The sequence below is a fragment of the Manacus vitellinus genome, unplaced genomic scaffold, assembly GCF_001715985.3.
Source record: "Manacus vitellinus isolate BGI_N305 unplaced genomic scaffold, ASM171598v3 scaffold_4_pilon, whole genome shotgun sequence".
Taxonomy (NCBI): domain Eukaryota; kingdom Metazoa; phylum Chordata; class Aves; order Passeriformes; family Pipridae; genus Manacus; species Manacus vitellinus.
In genome coordinates this window covers 33,509,500-33,534,288 of record NW_021940604.1, presented here as the reverse complement: position 1 = coordinate 33,534,288, position 24,789 = coordinate 33,509,500, and positions in this window count along the sequence as shown.

The window sequence follows — 24,789 nt, the reverse complement described above, 5'->3', positions numbered from 1 at the left end:
TCAATTTGCAAAGAAAAACTATGAAAATATCAGTGCCTGGAATTTTAAACTGGGCAAGCTTAATAGGATAAAATGCAGGATTTTTTTTTTTTTTTTTGGTGGGCTGGTAACTAATCATGGGAACATGTCACCACCAGGGATGGTGGTGGATTTTCTGTCCTTTAGCAGTCACAGCTTGGATGCCATCTGGAGGATAGGCAGTAGTCCAACACAACATCAATATCAGTGATATAGAGGACAATCTAATGATCCCTTTTGGCCTGATACTCAAGGCACTGAAGTTCACAGGAGTTCTGTCATTGACCTCAGCAAAGGCAGGATTTCATCTTCTGTTCCCAAGGCTTTAATAATGGAAGAGGTATTGGTTACCTCTGCTCAAATGAATGGAGGCAAAGTGATGTGCAATACCATGAAGGAAAGCTGCCAACAGAAAGCAGCAATAATGAAAGTTGAAACCAACTACTTTTTTTTTTTTTTTAAGTGAGTATTTTCTGCATTTCAGCTGCATAATCTCTTGAAGCATATCTGTGTGGTCAGTTCTAATTATAGAACACTTCTGGGACATAACCCTGCATACAGTGGGAACCAGGACTGCATCGCAGGCTCTGAAAAGCAGCAGATGAGAAGGGAGATCCTAGTGATCCAGATTTTGCAAAAAGAATGGATGCAATTCTGGTAATTGAAGGCGAAGGAAGTTGTCAAAGATGGGTCAAATTGGAGGTCAACTGCGTTCTCAGTGAAGGCAAGCAGGATTAACAGCAGTGGATAATTCTGGACTCTGGAGATGACTGCATCTCTGTCAATGAGCCAAGAGAAAAGATAGATTCTTCCACTTCAGCAGGGTTGACTATTGCTTCAACTTCAGAAACTGGTCCGTTTGTATAGCTGTATTTAGATACCTTGCCAGAAGTGAGGCTGCTGGCTCTGAACTAGTTTCTTTTAGTGAGACATGTTCAAATGTTACAAATCTGCAAATATTCTTTTTGTCTCTGCAGGGGGGCCTGAGGGGGGTGGGAAGCACCACAACAGCAGCATACTCTGCACATAAATGGCTGATCAGTTATTTGACCTCTTCCATGTTAAGAAGAGCTAAAACATTTTCTACAATGAAAAATGTTCTGGCTTCAAAGGTCACGTACAGGAAATACTCTGATAATATTGAAGGCACTGGAAGCATACTTTTGATTTTCCTGTTTTCATTTAGATTTGCATTTTGAGGCAGCAGTTAATGACATGCAAGAGGTCCCTCTAAGGCATGAACACAATCCAGTAAAATATGGATGTATATCCAAGGTGGATATACACCTACAGGCAAAACCACAAACACATAATTGATCAAAATGTCTGTGAAGTATCCCTTAAAAGGATTTCAACATTAACTATTTTTGATAGTGAGCATGTGCAGTGAAGCCATTAAAATAGTCAAACAATAATGATTAATTCTGTGCTTTAGCTCTTTGAAAGTGGAGAGAAAACAAAAGCGTAAATAAGTGGGTTCCAGGTTATCCACTCTCCCTAGTATATGCCTTTCTTATTCAGAAAACCCTTAAAATCCAAATTGAGTTTGTAAAAAAAGATTACGTAATGTCCTGTAACAAAGATTATGTGAATACCCTACTGATATACTTGCATTCACTATCATGTTTGATTTGCATAAAGTTGTACTGTTTTTTTCATGATAATTAGACCTAGGATATATGAATTTTGCATTGCTCTTTCTGACATGACCTATGATTCACTTAGTCTCAGTGCTTCTTCACCTCCTTATACAAAGTCAAAAAAGGTTTTTCTTCCTATTGAAGTAAATGGACTTGTAATTGCCAAATGTTACAGTTCTGTCATTTGAAGACCAAACTTGTCATTCCAGGTGTACATTGCTCAGGCTGGCTGCAGTATTACTATCTTAAAAATAATTGCATTTGTAAAGCTTAAAACAGTATTTCTCTGACTATGTATTGATCAGTTTGGTTTTCAAAAATGAGACACCTCTTTGAGACATCTATACACCATACTCAAATAATGCCAGTTGTGCCATACCAACAGTCACTTCAATGAAAATATATCTTTTTAAAGTTCCCTACATCTTGCTTTTCCCTCTTCTGTTCTCCTTTAAGTGCATCTACTCACCTTGGTAAGAAAAGGTGCCAGTACTACAATATTTTTGTCATTTGACAGCTTCATCACATTAAATTCTCAGTGATCCTACACCTTCTTTTGTTATATTCACAGTTGGCTTTTTTCTCTTTAATATTCTTGTATATTTTGTGTTTTGAGGATATTAATTTATTTTCTTTTTTTCCCCCTACTCCCCAGTTACATTTATTGCTTTCTATTGCATATATATATATATTAAACTGGCATTTGGTTCCTATGGATCCTGGAATACTCGGAAAACATAACTCTTTCTGAGTATCAGAATTTTCAAAAATCCAGGGAAGTAATTTAGAGCTTATTGGCAAAGCAAACATCACAAATAGTGAGGGACTTTCAAATTCTGAACCTCGAAGACCCTGACTAGTAAAATTCTGGTCCATGTGCAGTCTAAAGCAGTGTTATTATCAATGCAGAACAGCTGAGCTTACACAACATACAGGAGCACATCTCCCATCCTCTTTGTCACACATAAAACGTGCAGATGCACAACACGTTCACTTGAGTATTACATCACAAACCTCACTGATGCTGTCAGGAGATGCACTGCATGAGTAAATATCAGATGACTGAAACTATACATACAGATCTCTAGACAATTTTCCAGTAATTTGGCCATTTAAATAATCACTTAAAATACTGTTCTTTCAAATTCAGCAGCAGTTCCCATGATCTAAACTGACTAACCATCATTGCAGCCATTAATTAGAATCAGTAGAAATTATTGGTGTGATATTATGAGTAATATTCTGAAATCTGTTTTCTGTAGACTGCACCAGCTGTTTGTGGGCTGTGAGTAGCTCAGAGAAGAGAGCAATACTATCAGTGGAATCCAGCTCTGGATCAATACACCTGAATTTAGGTGCCTACTGTTGCCCACATACAGGCATCTAGAGCCTTTTGGACATCCCTTGGGCATCCTGCTGGGCCACTAGCTCTTGCTGAAGAAGGGTTTGGGTCTCCTGCAGGTCCCGCTGTTGCATGTGGGAGCTCTGTGTGGATAAATGAGATACACAAGGCCATCTTAATGACACAAGGTGCCTGTATGTGGGTGCTGCATCCCACTCCTGCCCTCTCTCAGTGGCTGTGGGAGTTTGGATGCTTGGCCCATATGCAGACCTAGACATGTAGTTCAGCCTGGAGAAGAGGAGGCTCAAGGGAGACCTCATCACTCTCTACAACTCCCTGAAAGGAGGTTGTAGCCAGGTGAGGGTTGGTCTCTTTTCCCAGGCAACTATCAGCAAGACAAGATGGCATGGTCTCAAGTTGTGCCAGGGGAGGTTTAGGTTAGATATTAGAAAGAATTTCTTTACAGAGAGGGTGATCAGACATTGGAATGGGCTGCCCAGGGAAGTAGTGGATTCTCCATCCCTGGAGATTTTTAAAAAGAGGCTGGATGTGGCACTCAGTGCCATGGCCTAGTAACCGCAGCGGTGTTGGATCAAGGGTTGGACTTGATGATCTCGGAGCTCCCTTCCAACCCAGCTGATTCTATGATCTGTGTGCAGGTGTTGGCATCCTTCCTCTAATCCCTCTAGGAGGGAGACTCATTTCAAGAGGTTGTTTAGACATTCCCAGGGTTAGTCGTAGCTCTGATGTGCCCTACACTTCTCCAGAAATACTGTGGGAGGCCTGACAGCTGTCCACAAATACAGAGTCAGACAGTGGAACTGAAACAAGACAGAGGAGAGAGAAGACACAGACCTCTGCCTTGAGGTTGGCAAGCTCTCCAGGTAGTGTTGGGTTTGTGCACACGCCCTTGCCAGCACCACTGAATGTCCCCCAGAGAGAAGCTGCTGCTGGGGCAAGAGTCGATAGGCAGCACTGCTGACATTGCTTGCCAAGAGATGGACTCACAGACACATTGCAGCACGGCTGGGGATGTGCTTATGCACTCAGTGGTTTTTACATCAGAGAGTCATCTTTGCAAAGCCATGGACATGGCCAGACAGCATCCCCAAAAACACACAATGACCTCTGGCTGTGGCACTGACTGCTGTCTGTCCTTGAGGATGCATGGGAGGAAAAGGGGGATGACACAGCAACTGACATCTATTTTCTTCATTTGTGTAGAAAAACATATGCTGCATCTTCTCTAGTACTGTACTTCCTTTTCTCCAGTAAAGTTTCCTAGCTCCATACCCCAAATTAATATTCTGTTCTTTGGATACAAAGGCCAATCTGAAAAGTATTAGCAACTCCAGAAGGTACTAACAGCCTTGAGGAGCTCACTGGTAGCATCCAACAGCTGACAGAGAAGCGATATGTGAATACCCATAGACAGATTTATAGGTGTATTGTACATCAGTGTCGTTGCTGATCTCATTAAACCCACATGCGTGCTTGTCTTCCTAGAACGATCCTGGGGTGTGTGAGCGAGTATCTGGCCATAGATGGCACCAAACAACCACGAGCGGAACAATCCCTTCTTGCTGATGGAGCAGCCGGCTGAGGCTGCTGGCTTGCGGCTCCACCCCGGGGCAGCCCCAGAAAATAGACTGCCTGCCATGTGATACCCGAAATGTAGCAACTTCTTCCAAAACACGAATCTGCATATCCCTCTCAAATCAAATAGCCTTTCTGAGCGTCACAACTACTTTTTCTTGTTTAATTCCCTCCCTCTGTCCTGGATTATTTCCTTTTAAATACGGCAGCACATAAAAAGCCCTACAACTGTCGTGGATAAACTATGTTGGCACTTCGAAAGAGCATGGGAAGGGACCAGTGCTGCTCTGAAGACCGAGCAGTCTAAATAGGCTGTTGCATAGGATTTTATGTCACGAAGCCCAATTTTTGCATTTTCAAGCCATTAGGTAAAGTAATGCTATTCATAAACTGACGAAGCTCTATTTTAAAATCTAATTACTGTATTTTATTCCCACAAGAGTTACCTGGATGGTTTCTTCTTCTCTACCTCTCTGAAGCTTAGAAAGTTTTTAATTTCCAGCCTAGAATTATTTGTAGACATATTTTTTTATTCATTCCTGTACCAACTTTGTGTTTTAGGTTAAATACCTCTTCTCCCTACTCGGTATTCCCTGCTCAAAAGAGCTTCCCATCACGCCCATCATCAGACTGACTCTGAGCCACATGATCACAGGCTTGGGAGAAAGACATTTGATCTTCTGTCCTTCACCTCCACACCTTGAAAATATGCCCAGAGATTTTCCTTGTCTCCCAACAAAACACCCATCTGCCACTGGGGCTAGAGCATCATAGATTGGGTAAAGGGCTTACGAAGACATCAGCTTGATGAGGGCCATCTGGAGGGCAAGAGTCAGGTGAGGTTAGGAGAGGGATGAGTAAGAAGTAAACAGCCAAGGAAAGAAGTGAGGGGATGGGATCTCTTAAGAAGAGGTGACGGGGTTGAGCACTGGTGCAGATGGCTTACGGCAACGGTCTCTTCACTAACTTTGAAGGCTTCTGTCATTGCCTGTTGTGAGCATACCAGGGAGACTAGAAAACAGGCATTTTTGGTCACATGTGAGGCCAAGGCCTTTCTCAATTCACTTTGCGCTATTACCTGTTGTCCTGGAGTCTTGCCATTAAGGTCATCAGTCTCCCCCAGCTTGCCAGCCAGCTGCTCCCCTGACCAACTGGTGTCTTGCAGCTGTGTGCACATTGGTGCACTCTCATTCCCCAAGCCTGAACATTAAACTGGATCCCAGTGCTGATCCTCTATTATTTCTCAGAGTACACTCTCCAATAATTTGCTTACCTTCAAGCATAGAGTGCTGTTATTCTCCATCCCTCCCTCTCTCCTCTCCTCTCCTCAGTTATGGCCATCTTGAAACTCCCCTCACTGTACCTCCCTTGCACAGTTGAGCTAATAGTTTTTTCTGTTTGGAGGGCTTATTAAAAACTTCACAGGGGTCCAGTCAGGCTTCTCTCCTCTCTGAAGTAGGTAACTTATTTTGAAATGAGGAATGTTAGACTAGGTTAAAACAAGAACCTGATGAACTGACAACACTGGAGGTTCATTTGCAGTACTTACCCAGAGGTGGGCAATTTGTCCCCAAGCATAGCTACTATATTTTCGCCCGGCTTTACTACTCTCTTTGCAAACTTAATTGCAACATTGAAGTGACATTTTGTGTATGCTTAGTTAAGAAGAGGGGCAAGGAAGTTTGCATATTGCTGGGTCAGAACGTCTGCTTTCATAATCCTCAACTCAGATGTGCAGTAATACATCTGAGAGGACTCCTTTCCTATGATTACATATCCATTTCATTTTAGTCAATTAATATTGACTGATACTGAGGGATTGCTTCTGGAATGAAAAAGGGCAAGGTACTACATGAATATGAAAACATGAATAGTCAAATTTATTTTGCAAACACAAATTTGGATTTTTAAGACTTTGTTCTGGTCTCTCATTAAACATAGATAATGAATTCCAGAGATCGAGGATTTCTTGTATATCCTATAGAACACGTTAGCTATTAAACCAATTATAATTCATTTGGGAGTTTTGACTTGGGAAAGGTGGAACACAATGTGCAGAACTAGAATATTAAAAAGGCTCAATTGGTTCAGACCAAAGATTCATACAGGATCTCCATCCTAGGAGAAGGCAAAAGGAAGGGGAACATAAAGAGATACTTTACATCTGTACCTTTCAGGAATCTGGCACTTGTTTTGGTTCATGTTCTGCTTGTGCTCAAATCGTTTTAATGTTGTAGTGAAATGCACTTTGAGAAGTTACATCCTGTTAAATAAGTGAGGGTTAATAGGTCTTATTACTTAGACATTTCATGTCCTTGACATCTCTTTCTTTCCACCATGAAATGGTGGCAAAGCTAATGTAGTCTCAAGGCTTCTGACTAACACACACATTTATTTGAGGACATGTATAAATTATATGTAAAATTGATAAACTGATATTCAGGCTCAAACTTCACAGCTGCTTCTCTCACTTAGCACAAAGTAAAATATCTTAAGCATCCCTTTTCTAACGTTTGCTACTGGTCATACATGATTATTGTGATATGTTCCAAAGAACAGCTGTATTCCATGCTCACAAGTTTTCTGAATTTGTATTAGTACATTTTCTCCTTTAAAGTATGTTTCTCCACTATTGTCCAATAGAATGAAATGTTGATTAGTATCAGCTCACTACAGTAAAGTGGAAAAGAAAGGTGAGATAGCTAAACTGATCACTGTCCTTATCTGAGCCTGCTGGAATTAAACAACCTTTTTCTATCCTTCTTTCAATTTGTTTAATAATGTAGTAGCAATTTTGAGTTATAGCTTTCCCTGAACATCATCTACCCTTCTATTCCCTTTAGCTATTCAGTTCTTTTTTTCTTTGGATTTGCTTTTCTGTATTAAGAGTGACTCCCTCTGAATTAAGAAAAAAGAGAATATTTTCAGCTTCAATTTGGAATTTATTTTCTATACTCTCACAGAAATTAAGTCAAAATCAGAGTAGCAGACAAATTCACCCATAGATCCCAGGACACTTGGTATCATGCTGATGCCTTTTAGATACACTAAATATTACTTGTTTTCCAAAACCTAGGAGCAGGTTTTGTATGACCTCAGGCAGTAAAATCATCTCCACATGCACAGGTAGGTAGAAAGTTCCCAGGGTCCTCAGCATGCCTGAGCTCATGGAAAATGAAAAGACTCTCCTGTTGGGCCCCGGAGGGATTTGGAGCATGTACTGATGGTGGCATGAAAGGTGTTATTTTTTCCTGACCCTGAAGCCTTGAAGCATGAGATTTGATTATAATCATTGTCCTGTTGCAGAGCTGCAAAGTTTATGAGTATTAAGAGCACAGCAGAAAGTTTCCTTTTCTCTGTAGAAGACCACCAGTGGGTACACAGGGTGAGCCCTGGATTTCAAATGCATGCACACACAGAGACACATACAGAGCTTTCCCTATCACACCCAGAGGCAGAAGAGAGACAGATAGTTCACCTGAAAGCATGTGAGCAGCATCTCTTTCTTTCTGGATAAAGTGTTCAGTCATTCACTACTCTCTCTGTTCAGCTAAGCTCAGATGACAATCTCTGGACCACATCTTATTCCTATTTTCCAGGGTGAAATCACTGCAGCTTCTCTATATGAGATATGGTTTTAGAATCACCCCCCTTTCTCTTCTCAAGGCTGGTGCAGTGTAGGCACTCTCCCATCTGGGTTGCACAGGGAGCAGGTTTGCCTCCTCAATTACAGGCCACCTTCCTCCTTACAGCTGCAGAACCAGTGGTACACCATGATTTGTCTTCTCTTTCATTTTTTTCATTTCATTCTCTCTGCAGTTGCTAATTGTCAGCATATCCTTTTACACTGAAAATGTGTAGAAATATGCTTTTTCCCCCAATAACTGGGTCTTTCTTCTGTAGACATTAGAACAAACCCTACTGTATCAGGACCATGAACACAGCAGATCCAGAGCACTAAGTAGCTGATTCCTAGTACGTCACCAATGCAATCTTCTGAGATCCAAAATCTTGCCAGCAAAGACTTTGTGACTCATCCTGTGAACCACCAACATAAATGCTGAGTAGCTTTGGCCCAGAATCTGAATGCTGGGAGATCCATCAAAACCTGCCTGATTCATTGGAGATCAACATTCTCATCTACCTTGAGACCAATCTGTAAATGACTAGATTTAGAATTTGCCTTCTTTCACCAGATAAAAGCTTTCAGATAAAAATATATAAATAAATAATATAAATTAAGTATATGAATATATCTTTATATATTAATATTTTTATAGCTATATGTCACTATTGCCCAAACTGTAGCCAAGTCAAAGACAGTGAAATTTGAAATTTGAGAAGATCTACCTGCCATGAAACCATGAGATTGATTACTTGCCTTTTTCATAGAATCATAGAATCTTTAAGGTTGGGAGAGACCTTCAAGATCATCCAGTCCAACCATCCACCTAGCACTACCACTGTAACCCCTAAACCATATCACCTAGTGTCAGATCCAGATACCTTTGAACACATTTTTAGCCTCACCTCTTGGCTGCTACATTCTTATAGTAACCATTTCAGTGTTTTGCCTATTACCTTCTATATATTTTCCCCCCTTTTTAATGTTGAAAATGCATATATTGAAATATGTTTATACATTTAAATATTATTGTTAGTAATTACAAAATCTCTTAATTTATTTCCCTTAAAATTCTAGGTGTAAAATTCGTAGGACTGCATATTTGAAAATGTTGAAGTTTAGTATGCACCACTTTGAATTTTCCCATGTTAATTTTATGAAAATAAAAAAGAAAACTTCTGTGCTAGCTGAAAATTTGTTGCTGTAGTTTGTATTTTTCTTTTTCCCAATACAGGCTGAGCACAGAGCTGGTCCTTTCATACCCTTAAAGTCCACAGAGAAAATATGAGCTTCATTTGAGAGCTTCATCCAAAGGCTTTTAGGAAGCAGCTTTGGGGAGTCCTCTCTGTCTCTGCGGTGGTGGGTGTTTGGGGCCACACACTGCACTGCACATTCCTCAGTGCCTGCCACACTCACCAGTGCCCACAGCACACTCTTGGCTATTTCATCCTTAACTTCCTCTTGAGAAACAGCCATAAATTGAATACATTTCAGCTACATGGGTTGAAGGTTTGCATCCTGATCACGTTACTCAGCAGATCATTCTGCTAAGCATTTAGGGAGCTGCAAAGAAAGAAACCTTTCTGGTCTTAGTACTTTAACAACTATTTAATGAGGCACTGTGCCTTTACTGCCACCTTGCTCTATGGTTTTTCTTTCCTCAGCACTTAATTCTGATCTTCAGGGTGTATTTCAGCCCTACAAAATTTAGCAAAACTCAGATTGCAAAGCAGTTACTGTGTGTTTTGGCAGTAATTGCATTACCTGTCCTGTTTTCTCTCCACACTTATTACTTATGATACCTGTATCAGGCCTTCCCCTGGAGATCCTAATTGATATTGATGTTATTGATGACTGTGGCTTGGGAATTCTTTCATCTGTTACTGTAGGGCTGTAGTTGCTCTCAGATTGCACCAAATACTAATTATCTTTTTTAGTGTATTGAATTTTAAATTACATAAATGGCAGTGGATTGTTTAAATCACTTTCCCTTCAGTGTGGAAATAGGCTTCCTCCAGCTAGCTTAAATTGATCACTTGAGTGGATTTTGAGGAGATATCACAGTGTGGCCACAGTAACCCTGAGAAGACTGTTGGGGGGTTCAAAATCGCTCTGTGTAGTCCAGCACTTACCACATGAGCTACAACCATCTTTGGTTGTTTCTTGTCAGATGGTATGATGACAACCAGCAGGTTTTTTTTCTCTGGACTATCTTTACTAATTAAAAAAAACCACAACAAAAAGCTTGCTGCTTCATAGAATTAGAGAACAACCTGGGCTGGAAGGGATCTTTAAAGGTCATCTAGTCCAAAACCTCTGCAATGACCAGGGACATCTTCAACTAGACAAGATTTCTCAGAACCCCATTCAACTTGACCTTGAATGTTTCCAGAGATGAAGTGTTGTTGTGGTGTGAAGAAAATTAACTCTATCCCAGTTGAAACCAGCACATGTGTCTACCACCTCTTTCGGCAACCTGTTCCAGAAGCTTGAGAATGCCTGAAGAACAGAATTCATGGCATGATATGAAAGTTCCCAGAATTGGTTTGATTTGGTTCTCTATAGATGTGAACTTAAGCACCAACTGCCTTACCTGAAATATTAAAATAAATCCTAAAGGCTTTCTGTGGTCAGTTGTTTTTGTAAAATACTTCTGATGCTTTAACCAAATTGTCCACAAGAGCTAACCATGTAGACAACCATTTAACCATTCTTGTCCAACTGAGAGAAGCTCAGATATACTTAACTATTATATTTTATTATTTTGGACTTAAATTACCTGACAACACCTTTCTGAGTTAACAGATGTGTGAGCTTAACTCACTATGTTAGAACATTCATATATAATCTCTCACTGCTACATTCTCAGGGAAGTTACATAATACTAAGCAGAAAGACTAAACAGGAACCCATTTTTCGTCATTAATAGCTGTGTCCCCAGTACAGATGAGAAATGTTAAAGTATGTTGATTAAATGCTGGCATATATTCATCAAGCATGTCAATCAACTGAAGAGCAATATAATCATAAACATATAATTAAAGGTGAATTGTTCATCCCAAAGGAACCAAGCCAGCCCTTCAAGAAACTGCAAAACCTGAGAAGTCTCACCAGTTTTGGAGCCGTACACAGGCTGAGTGCAGTTACTGATGGTCCATGAGAAACCATGACTTGGGAATTACTCCTCAGTGGCAGTTGGTTCAGAATTAATGATTTGGTTTTAGTAAGTTTAAAAAAAGATGTTAATCTCTAACATGTCTAAGCTAGTAGAGCAGGAAAATAGAATAAGCATTAAAGTACAGAACATGCTCAAATTAAACATTATCACTAAAAAGCTTTTTTAATCAAGTGTCCAGTGTAAATAAGTCTGCAGTAGGACAAGCTGAATGGGCATTTCTGAGACTTTCTGTACAGCTGAGAAGCTGAAAAGATGATTCCTGATTTGTGACATTACAGAGCTTCAGTTTTTGTTGTCTTAGGTGCTCCAATACCCCTGTGTGTTGTGGACTCCACTGAAGTTTACTAGAGTAGATTTAGAGAGGAGATTTAATTAGACATCTGGAATCTAATTTTTTTTTTACTTTTATGTTACATTCAGTTACTAAGTTACCATTTTTCAGATCTCTTATTTCTTTTCCTTCATACAATAAAAAATGATAAAAACGTAGAAAAAAATAATGATAAAAACATAACACATATAGTTGTACTTGAACAGCCTGCAAACCCCAACTTCTATGCTTTAGTGATTGTGACAAATGTGAGATGATAAAATGCCTGTCAGGCATTTTATGCCCCAAATTGAAATTTTCAAGACATTGCTTTATTTTTCTGCTGTTAAAACTAGCTGAAAGAAAACAGGATCTCCTTGTTTCTTAAGACTTTGTTTCCTTCCACTATTTCTTTCCTTTACTAAGCTGCATATTCTAATCCTGTTGTCATCACAATCTGTCGTGGGAATATGATATGATGCCGTTCTCACTGACGGCAAAACTCGTTTTGACTTAGGAACACAGGGAACCACATTGTATAATCCCTTTCCTCAGTTTATACAACATAGAGTCAGCCCTAAGGTATCAAATGGATAAAGAATAAAACGTTGACTTCTCAGATAAGGAAAATAATTAGAAAGCAGAATGTTCTAGCAGAATGTGTAAGAGAAATAATCTCAAGTTGGGTTTTTTTAAGAGTGTTAGTACCCCTTACTTACCAAAAGCTAGTTTATTCACTAAGCTCAGTGTGCTCAAATATCTTATGTAAGGTTCTTCAGGCTTGAGATACAAATTCAGAGATTATGAAAAAAAAAATCATCGTAGGTTCTGTGCTTTCTGCATAACATTGTGCAAGCTGTCCTGTAGAAGCATGTGATCTGAAATGGCATGATCCCCCAGTCAGAGGGGCACCAGCACTGCTCAGAATAGCATGGTTCATGGCAATGCAAAGGGATGCTCTGGGAATTGAATGAATTCTCAGGACTAGCCTATGTCATTTGCTTTCTAGCCAGGGCTTCATATTGTTTCATCATGAAGAAATCTTGGCCTGATTCAATCCCAACTGCTATATTCATCCACTGCCCTCTTGTTAAAGCAACATCAGCACAGGCAGTGAAATTTGGCTCATGAGTGTTGGTATCTAATCTTAATCAATTAAAAAATTGAAAAGAAAAAAATCAAAACATCAATAACTCTACAGATTTTTTTTAATAGACACAAAGGATCTTTATCAGAAAGGAAAGCTTATATGACAAATGATATACAGGTTATTGGGTGCAACACAACGATCTGCAGATTTCCCACTATTCTTTTTGTGCACCTGGAACAAGGAGTGTACTCAATCTATTTCTATTTTTCATTATGGAAATACACAGATTAACAAGAATGTTACACAAAATCTCCATGGATTTGGAGAGAACATAAAGATCATCCTCTAAATGACTGCTCACCTTGAATCTCTCCATAGGTGCTGCCCAACAGAAAGACAAGCAGTCTCTATATTTACGAGTAATCATACCTGCAAACTCTATATTTTTCTCACCTCATTTTGTGCATTGTGTCAATTGAAGGTGCAGCAAGATCTGCTCAGCAGATTGCTGAGGTTATCAAAATACACTCTCAAGGTTTACAGCAAGGAAGAAAAAAGTGAAAGGCACGGATAATGAGGGAAGAGATCCAGACAGCACACATTCTGCTTCTTTTCTCTGCTGATCTCTAGAGAAAAAGCAGATCATTCTCATACTGATAGAATGCCAACAGGTGTAGTTAAAATTGGAACTCCAGGAGGAAAAAAGATATTGTTGGAAATGCTTCTGCACAAGGAAGTCTTGAAAGCAAAGGAAAAAAAAGACATATATGTTTGAGTTACAAAGTACATTTTCACTACCTAACCTGTGAATGAGGATCTTAAGAATAGTGCAACTTTCCTACTCCCAGGATAATGATGCCAATAGATGTTACTAATAATCAGGATAACCATGCCAATAAATTACAGTTGTGCATCTGACAGGAACCTCCTTGCATGGACTGCAGGCAGAGGTTTCAGTGTTAAGGCAGTCACACTCAATGGCTGTACCCTCCCTCTGCCAGCTCAATACCTCTGCTCCCTGTCTGGCCGCTTTCCGTCCTAGCCCCTACCAGGTATTTTTCCATGCATCCCCCTCCTTACACCCATTTCCCCAGCTGATGTAGTTGATGTGCTGAGAGGGCTTGGGCTCCTGCTGTTTTCTTGTGACCTGTTCAGCTCTCTAGATTCAGGAGATGATTTCCACTATCTTATGGCCAGTGAATCCTGAAATACTTTTCTGTACAACAGATTGTCCTCAGGGGACGTTCTCCCTCCCCCATCAGGATGGCTTGATTAGGGCATTTTCTGGGGTAGTTGAAAGCCGAAGTTTTAGTTCTTTCAGCCTGAGATAACAGTCAAACAGATATATCCTGGTGCAGAACACAGCTGAGATCTCCCATATGGTTTATGAGGATCAATAACCCCATTTCAGCTGAGAAATATGAGAGATAAAATGGACATATCCCACAGCAGATCATGGTCTACCCTGCCTTATCCCTACATTTAGCACTCCAAATGCAGTGATTTGTTTTTCTGCTTAGTTCAAGATACACAACTCTGTGGATATGAATAGGAAGTTCCTGTGCACATTACGTCCACAACATTTCTAATTGTAATATAATTTTGAGTTTCAGGAAGGCTGGTCAGATGTGAAAATGTAAAGGGAACTGATCCTGATGATAACGATAAGGACAACTAACTAACAAAGGGGTGTTCAGTGTTTTGCTCGCGTTCTCTTAGACAACAGCCTGATAATAAAATGGAACAAAAGAAACGTGATGAATGAGAGTGGAGCTCCGAAGAGGAAATAAAACACAGTTGCAAACAAAGATAGTGAAATAATAGGGATCCTTTAAACTAGTTGGCTCTTTCCCGCAGAACCTAAAAGACACAAAATTCACATAGGCCAAAAAACACTGATTGCTAAACATGTGTGTATTTTTAAACAAGGTGTAGCTTAGAGTCAGGAAAAGGGTAAGGACTGGATAATTTGATGACCAAATGGAACATCAATTGGGTCAATTCAATATGAGCCTTCAGTGCTCATAAAACTTCAAAGACTTTTTTAAATAGTAAGTCCTATCATGTATTTAAAATTAAAAATAATCTTGGATGTAAGCATTTCCCTGTTCTCAGATTTTGCAAAAGGAAATTTGTCACCTAGCAGTAGAACACAAAATGACAAGTAGAAAAGCTCAACAGGTGAATCTGCATTTTTTGACATCAGTTTAGATGAAATAGAAATAATAACAAGTATCAGCTAAGTAACAAGGCCAAGGCTGTGTGTCTTCCAGTGCAAATATATGCAAGTGCTTTTGTTTCCTTTTACAAAAATACTGACAATTTAGAAACCTCTTGAGCTTTCTCTTTCTCCATTGTAATAAAAGGCATAAGAAGCAACAACAAAAATCCCATTGTACCATATTTGCACTGCTGAGTTTAAACATGGCTTAATTAAAAAATGAAAATTACTGCATTTCTGATGCATCGCTGAGCCACTGTGCAATGCACTCATTCCCACAGTGCTCCAAAGATGCCTTCCCTAAAACCCCTAGGGAAGCATCTCACAGGCCTGCAGGACCTCAGCTGTGCTGCCACTTCACTACTTTACCACGTTGTTGCTCCCAAATCCTCTTTTTGTGAATGAGTTGACATATGTGATGCTGTTCCTCTCTGAGTACACCGTGAGCACAGCCCTTCTTCCCCAAGAGACCCAGAAGCATTAAACCTGTGAGATCATATGGCTTTTCAACAGCATGAGGATGGACAATTCCTATACTGCTCCTGTGCATCCCCACCTGAAACACCAATCAGTAGTTTAAAGCACAACACAAATGAAGGGAATTCTGAAGAGTGGAGCGTGACACAGCCTCTCAGATGGAAAGAAAGGTCTGCTGGAGCAGAGTGAGCAAGTGGCTGATCTGGCACAGAGATGCAGTCAATGCTGGTGTGCCAGCATTGGCCCTTATTGATCAATATATAAACTCAAATATAACTATGCATACATCTGCTTACATGTGACTTTTACATATTTGTGTAAGATGTAAATTAAGTGGATACAAACTTAAAAAAAAAAAAGTAACTCTAGCCCCTCCAGCCTGGCAGGGGGGCTATAAAAATCTGACCTTCTTGTCAGTGGAGAATAACTGCAGATATAAGTTCTAGTTATTTGGGCAGTTGGGTTTTATTCACCTTTTTTTCCCCTTTTTTTAGCTATGGGAGGATTATCTAGAGGCTTCTCAGCACAGATCCCCCCTTCCTTATCCTAAAGAAATCATTTCCCATATTCACACGAAAGGTTCCGCTCATAAGACATAGAGTAACAGAGTAAAGTTACCTTCCTAAGTGAGAAGTGTGATCAACATATGCTAGAAAACCTTTCAGAACCATGTGTAAAAATAGCTGAAGTTGTGTTGTTTGTATTAGCACTCTGAACTATTCCCAAGCTGAGACCAGATCTTTGTATTTGTTCAGGCATAAGGGGAAGTGTTAATGTTTACTGAGTCAGAACACTGTTTCTTAAAGAGCTTAATTAAATTTATCGTTCTTGGCCCACGGTGTCTCAAGACAAGTCACAGAACATACCGAGACACCAGAAAAAGGCAGATAAGTACAACGCCATTTTCTGTGTTTTTCAAGTAACCAAGTGTGACAAGGGGAAGCATCAGTCTGAAAATTACCCTATTCTATTAACAGTTTTTCTCACCAAATTCTCACTATAAAAGAAGAATGTGGAAGTGGAAATAATTGAATTGCACATTGAAAGAGATATATTTCATATGAATTAAAGATGTTTATCTTCATTAAAATAACCAGACAGAGAACTGCTGTGCTTCATTCAGTTAAAAAAGACTTGGTATTCATGTTTATTTTCCATTTAGTAATCAGAACCCCTGGGATATGATAACTTAGCTGGAGCTGTTCATCTTGAAATTTTCACTTGGAATCCAGCCCAGTTTGCAATAATTAAAAGTTGTTCTCTGATGGGGAGAAAATAGTACCTTGTTTTTTCCTCCAATTTTTAAATGACTTTGGTTAGAGTGTAAGAAAAGCAACTCTCAGATAGGCAGGGTGCCTGTCCAGTTTAGTCTCTGACACTGGATGCTGAGAAGACTGAGATGTATCTGCCTTATCTACATCTGATAGTTTTTAAAACTTCTCTATGGCAACCTGTGGCAATGAGTTTCTAAATTTAATTAATGAGTTTCTTATACCTTAAACAATGCTTAGTACATTGGTGAAGTGTAACTTCAATTTCTACAAGCCATGCTTACTCCCTCACATATAAAACCTTCACCTTACTTTTTTTATAGTCCATGTAATTTATTTTTTACTAACTTCACCATTTGTGAGCAGTACCCCTTGAACTCAGGATGCTAGTGTCTTTTCCATTTTTGTAGGGATACTGGATTTGAATACCTTAGAGTCATGGATACAAAACTATTCCTCCACAGTTATATGTGGAAATACCTCCTTCAAACTGCTCAGGATTAAATCTAGAATGGCTTTTATCCTTGTAGATCATCTGACTAGTTGGGCCAAGAACTGAAACAATCTAAAACTGTTGTCTCTGAATAATAGCGTGCTCTGAACTCTTCCTAATCCCCCTGCAGACAGCTGAAGTCTTCCCTTGCACTTATCTGACCCTTGCAGCCTTTAATCTGAGGGTGTTTTGCAGCCGTTGTCACCACCCTTGTGAGTCACTAGAAGCACAGCCTCGATCATCAGGTGGATTTATCAGGCTTAACTTTACCCATTAAACAGGTAAGCATTTTATCAGAGGTTGCCAGGCAGACTTCCGCACTTGTCATCATCAGAGAAGGACAGGTATGTGTAGAGTGTTGCTGGTTCCCCCTGCTTTGCGCCCTGCCTTGGGATGGGGTGTGCTGTCCTCTAGAGAGGCCAGGCTGACCTCTGAGTGCAGGACAACTGTTTTTTAACTCTTGGCTAAGAAATTTCAACCCAAATTGATTTTACAGCACATATTCATTCCGTTACCATTGTGAAACTCTGCTTTCTTCTAACAAACACTACTGCTCCTCTAATGGTGTAGTCTTCTCTGTTATTCAGATATATTTGAACTCCACTGTATTATAATATCACACTGATTATCTTCTAGCCTGCTTAGTAGGCATCTACAAGATGTTTGGATTTTGTCATCTTGTCTCAGGCACACAGAGCGTTTTCAGCTTTGCCCTTTCAATAATGAGTCACTCCAACTGGCATGCTCTCCTACATCTGTCACCTTGTCCTCAATCCTCCATTTTAAAGCACTCCTACAGTTTTTTTTTTTACCCTGAATGCTAGCAGACCCCTTCCCCTCTACAATGAAAGCTGGAGTTTTCACACATTCTACATTTGTCTATATTATATTTACTGGAATTCTGGTTTATGGAAACACAGACTCTTAAACACAATACTCGAGAAGTCTGGGAAATAGAAATCTTAACTGATAAATAGGAATGTGAGTAATGTCCTCATGGGACACTTAATCATAGCAGTCCAGTTCAACAGAGAAGAGAGCAGAGAGCTGTGGTGAGTTTGTCCATCTTGCTGGACTTCATTGATACAGAACAGTTTGGTTAGAAGGAACTACAAAACAGGTTTGTGCATAATTTATTAAAAATGGAGATGCATGTTTTAAAATAAACAAACAAAATTCAAGTATTTCTCAGCCTGCACACAGTTATATTACAGAAATAAAGAAACGTGCACATTTGCACACACAAAGACAAACCTTTTGAAATAAATGATTTATTGAAAATTATATCCTTGGTTCCAGTGCTCACTGAGGTGTGCTGTTAACCAAGCTAATTTCTTGTGTCTGCCTCAGAAAGGCATTACCCCAACTGTCACTGTGGTTTGCGTGCATAGCACAGAGCAGGACACAAACCCCACGCCCACCTCCTCCAGGGAGTGCTCCCAGAAAGCTTACGCTGCCACTGCTTTCTGGCCCTGAGTTCCATTACAGATTTGTCCTGCTACTTGGCCTGTGATAGGGAATCCCATGCCCATGTAAAGCCCATAAAAATGACAAAGCCTAGTGCTGCTCATGCCTCTGGTCCTTCTCCACTGTCAGCCTTACATACGTACCTAAGGGTGTGCTGGGGAGGCTGAGGCTGATGCCATTCATAAATCCAAGCTTTTGCAGAGTATTCACAATGGTTCCTCTCATTTCACTACACCAAGGGCATCTTGAACGCAAGGGAGGATTAAGCCTGGTCAAGTCAGTACTTCCCAGAGACATTACCTCTCATTTCAACCCTGACCCACCACTCCCTCCCCACCCCCTCAAAAAATGGAATTCTCCAGAAGATTAAACATGCTAGCATTTGTGACTAAGAGCAAGCAACTGAAAACTCCATGTGGAACTTCCTATATGTGTTGTGCATGCAGAAACCCTTGGGTATTTTACACAGAAATGTTGATTATAATTATAGTACTAGAACATCTCTACTGCCAAAGCGTCTGCCTTGCACCTGCTCTCCTACCATGGAAAGAGAGCAATGAAAGAGAACAGAAGCTGCAGCAGGAAAGGGAAGAAAAATAGTAACCTCTTTAGAAAAATACCATCAGTTTTTCTTCAAACAGTTTTTTTTCTTGGCTTCAGTGTGGGAAAAAACAAGCATGGCTCTTCCACTATTTCCTTGCTCATGATATAAGCAAACTCAAGAAGGGCATCTCAGATCTACAGTTCTTTGAAGAACTGCAGTGAAAGGATGAATCCTCAGAAGACAATATTTTCTCTTTGTCTGGTTGAGCAGACACAGGTCTTGCAGTGTCAAGACAGGCTTTCCTTCCCTTCCTCCAAATGGAACATGTTTATTGGCACTGTGACATCAGCTGAGAGTCGATATCACTCCCTTGCAGTTCAAAGTAAAGTCACTGCAGGTTTCAGAGGATGCCAGGGCAGGATTCAAAACTGTATTTCCTTTAGAGGCCACTGAATCCCTTCTACATTTCCAGCATGCTGCCAGTCAACATGAGGGTTTTTTTCTGATAAAAGCAAAAAATGCATCAGTAAATGAAGCCCTCAGCTATCCTGCAGTTAGTACATAGCCCTGGTTTTCATATATAATGAAAATTATATATGAATACATATATTAATATATACTCTAATATATGTACACATTCAAAGAAAAATATCTGAACAAGGTGGTTAAGAATGTATATATATAAAAGTTGCTTTAACAGAACATTCACTTAATATTTGTGAAAATTATGCCTAGCACTCCATATTCATGTCCTCTGAATCCTTTCTATGTAAGTTGGTAAACAAATACACAAACAAACCCAGCATTAAATATACACGCTTCAATGTATTTCAAATATTCATTTTAGACAGAAAGGCACTTGGTGCACACGTCAAACAATTTTTTATTTTGGAGTATTTGCCAAATGCTAATGTCACAGACAATATGAAAGATCTCTTGCAGTGCTGAGATAATGAACTCCCAAGGTAATAATTTCCATTATTGACTTTGCATTTTAGTTGGAAAACACTCTTAAAATTCTTTATGTTTTACATTTCCTCTTAATAGCAGCACCATTTTAAAAAATATATATTTTTCAAAATTTGTATTTAAGAAAATACATCTGACAAGGTTTAGATTTGCTATTTGTCACTTTCCAACTAGGTAATATATATTTGGGTAAGAATTACTTTAATATGTATTTCATGTATATATATATATAAATTCCATATATAGTCATGGTATACAGATATAAGTATATGTATATTCTGGGATGGTAAGAATATCTATATTCTTCTATATAATACATGTTTTATATAAAATATATTTTCACAATATAAATATAAATATAGCTAGAGGTAGAGATAAGCATAAATTCTGTGAAGGTAAGAAAATACAAACAGCAAGAATTTACAACGTCTATTACAGCCACAAAATATTTCAATAACAACAACAAAAAACTATATAGTATGGACAGTTATTCTGGAGAAAGAACCAGCTGAAGAAGATGGGAGGTAAATGTAATGGAAAAATTCAGACTATTTTTTTTTCACTCATGCTGCAGTAATGCCTAGAGGCAAGAGAGATACTTGGCTGACTAACAAAATGCTAATTATTCAGAGACTTCTGTTTCACAGAGTAAAGCCACATCAGTAACTTGGAAAGTGGGATATGTGGAATTCTGAAAGCGTACTAATGAAAAAAAATCTGTCAGGAGAAAATTTAAAAGATAAGACAGGAAAAATTTTTAATAATGTGATATCACACTTATTTGCCATCCTGTCTTTCATATTGTGAATTTCATATTGTGAGTGCAGGAATGCAATGTGTGATCATGAGAATGTGGCTATAGGTTAAAGAGGAAAGAAATCAATAAAATTTTAAGCAGAAGAAGGTGATTCCAATATTGAGGATGCAGCTTTAAAAACATTGTGATAGTGTTCAAGTTCTTTAAAAATGACAAGTTCATTCCTATCAGATAAAATTTGCTATCATCTACTTTGAAATTTTTAGCTGGGTACCATACCTGAGCATCCGCATCAAATCCAAACATTGTACCTCATAGTTTTCCACTCAATATAAAATATATTGAATATTTTGATAAATCTATATTTTGATAGTGATATCTTGAATATGAAGTTTGGGCCTATAAAGACATGCATAAAAGTATCTTAGGCAAAATCTCCAAATAAAATATACCAGAGGTGCATCTGTCACACACTCTCAGACAACCGTGTGTCAAAACAACATTATTAGGACTGCGATAGAGAGCACCAGAAAGTTAGAAAAGTGCCAGAAGTCTATGCAACTTAAATTCAGTTTGCACCTGTATACACATTATGGCAGTCAATGGCTCCACCATCTTCTGCTTTTCCCAAGTCCCTTCCCTCTCCCGGTGCCCAGAATAGTTGATGAGAATGTATTGAATGGCTTTTCAAGATATCAGTTGTTCTCTGCACAGTCTGCACCCTCTGACGGTTTCTTGCATAGCAAAAGCTTGCAGACAGTATTTCAAAATGCTGCTCTGATGGCAGGGGGGGTTGGACCTAAGTGATCTTTAAGGTCCCTTCTATCCCAAACCATTCTATGATTCTAAGATTCTGCAGTGCCAGTAACCATGGTGGCTGAAGGCATTAACTAACAGACTTCATGGAGCCTCTAGGGACTACTGCTACCATTTTATACCTAGGTAACTAATATCAAAAAGGCTCTTTAAACCTGGCTGGCCAGTTCGAGATAAGGAGGATCTCATTTTTCCATAGCTTTGAATTATATAGTACTGCATTTAAGGCATGATCCTCATTAATTTCAAGTGCAGTCAGGAGCCTCATATCTAGAAGGTGATGGGACTTTGCCAGCAGGTTTCTCAGGCTTTGCCAGAGTAGGGTCTCCAGAGGTCCATATAGGCTTTGGGAAGGTATACATTGGAGTTACAACTCCTATACCTGTTTTTTTCCAACTCCATTCCTCTCTCCCTTTCCCTCAAATCTACTAATATTTTAGTCATGTATCTTCCCAATTTGGCTTTTCATCTCACTTCTTATTAATCAGCCCCAAATTCTAACCTCCTCTCTTCAGACTACCTCTGGGACCAAGACATCCAGGCCCAATATCCTTCACTAGGAAGAACCTGTCTCAAGCCTTCTGACTGTTTTCCCAGTCTTTCCTCCATTTGTAGGCACTTGGAGCTCTTCCTGTCCTCAGTCCTTTGCCTGTTTTCTTACCCTGTTTAATGTTATTTCTCTCTCCCAGTCTCTCCTTCCATCCATCTTTCCCTCTTCACAGAACCTATTGCTATCTGACATCACCAATTTACTCTTTTCCAGTCCAAATTGTCCTTTCCATGCTCAGTGCTTTCTTTTGCCAGCTCCTCTGTCAGTCACTCTTGCTTTGCTTCTGCAAACTTACTCCTTGGTGACTTGTCCTACTCCTTCCTTCTTCCTGTTCTCTACTGCCTACTAGGGACTTGGTCCAGTCTGCTTGCTCAAACATGCTCTGCTCTTTCTACACCCTGAAGCTGCCCTTCCCCCTATCTACTGGAGACTACTCCTCCCTCAAAAAAGGACCAGAACTTTTTTATGTTGCAATATGATGTTTCTACCATTTCTTCTCCATCACTGAAAGTGTTCAAGGCCAGGTTGGATGGGGCCCTGAGCAAACTGATACAGTAAGCGGCATCACTGCCTATGGCAGGGGGGTTGAAACTAGATATTTAAGGTCCCTTTCAACCCAAACCATTCTATGATCCTTGAAAATGGCTCAATGATTTGAGCTGTCTCATTTTGATTGTACCTTTTCCCCCCAAACTAATTCTCCTACGACAAGGAAATTTAGCCCAAGTAAAACTTGGAAAATTATAAGCAATGGAAATTGTGATTTTTAAGGGCACTGATAAGCAGCCTTAAAAATAAGTGACACCAATATTTACTCTTCGTACCTCTGCCATTTATCTGCATCTTCATTTAAACAGGCAGACTAGCAGCCTCTACCAGCCTATTCCTCGTGCTCAGTGCTACCACTAAGGAACCCTGAGATGTGAGCATGCCATGAAGGAGTGCTGAAATTCTGACATGATGGAATTGGCAGCCTTGTAACATCAGTCACAAGAAGCCAGGGGAGAACTGCAGGCTTAGGGGGTCTCTGTCAGCACTTATCTCTGGGCGCCAGTGTGAGAGCTCTGACATCCCTGCAGTGCAGTACAAGACACCGTGTGTACTCCTCAGGGCTGGCACTGCTTATCTTTAGGATTTACATCACCTTTCTCAGGTGCTTGTTTGTCGGAGGTACAGCTCCGTTTCTTGCCATTCATTCCTTCCTGGCAGAGGTTAAATACTGCATTATATACATCACCAGATTAGTGGCATGTATCCTTTTGGAAAGTTGATGCTGTGCTGATAGCTTGGAGAGACAAGTGAAATTGAAAAACAACCACTCTGCTTCCATTACTATCTTCGTAGCCAGGAAAGCAATAAATCTGAAGAAACAGTTAACTGAATGGAACATTGTGAGAGGACAAATGACATTGCTAGGGACTGTATTACCAGAGGAGTGAGATCAGGACATTCCAGTGATTATCTTAATTTCTTCATCTCTTCTGTCAATAGCTCTTGACTTCATTTCATTTGGCTGCCTCTCACTTACTTCCAGAGGCAAGAGGACAAATCCTGCCAGTGCCACACTGCAGCACTGTGTGCTCCAACTGCAGCAAACACTGTGACATTATGCTGCATTATGCTGAGGCAGCCAGACACTTCTGCTGAGTGCTGACATCAGTGATGTATCAGTATTTCACTGACTCCTATTCTATTAAAGGAGTTTAACAAGGTTGGTGTTCAGCACTGATGTCTCTGTTTATCTGCATGGAATTTAAAGTGCCCATAACTCAATAGCAAGTGATACTCTAATTTTTTTGAAAGATCCCTGTAACCGGTGGCTGATTCCATTACACATTCTCAGTCCCTTGATGTGTTGCTTTCCAATGTGGATCCCTTACCATTTGCCAGCCTGGGCCTGGGAGTGGAGTGCAATGGGGGAGGGAAATGAGGAAGCCCAAGCTGCTGTGTGCAGTCACACCTTGCCACATGGACACGTGGAGGTCTCAAGTCACTGTGTGTGTGCCACAAACACAAACCCGTTGCTCAACTCCCAGCAGATACCAACGATCACCCGACCACAAAGTTTATAACAGCATCAGGACTGGGGTAAATCTAGGAAAACTGGAAGTTTTCAGTCTTGTTGACAGAGCAGAGTGTAAGAGCTGTGCTCTTTCAAGTGCGGCCATTCACCGCTGAATCCTCTAGCCTGTTACCAGGAGCTAGGCTGCCAATAGCAAAGAGTGCATGAAAAGATGTGCTTTTCTGGAACTGCATCCCTCCTTTTCACAAAGTTTTCCTTCCACTATTTCAGTTTAACAGAGGAAGGGAAAGAATAATTTTCTCTATAAAATGAAAGAAGGATGTTTAATGCTATTACAGCCTAGTCAAAATCTGGAGAAACGAGGCAAAGTGAAATGGATGTGTCCATGAAAGGGCATTCCAT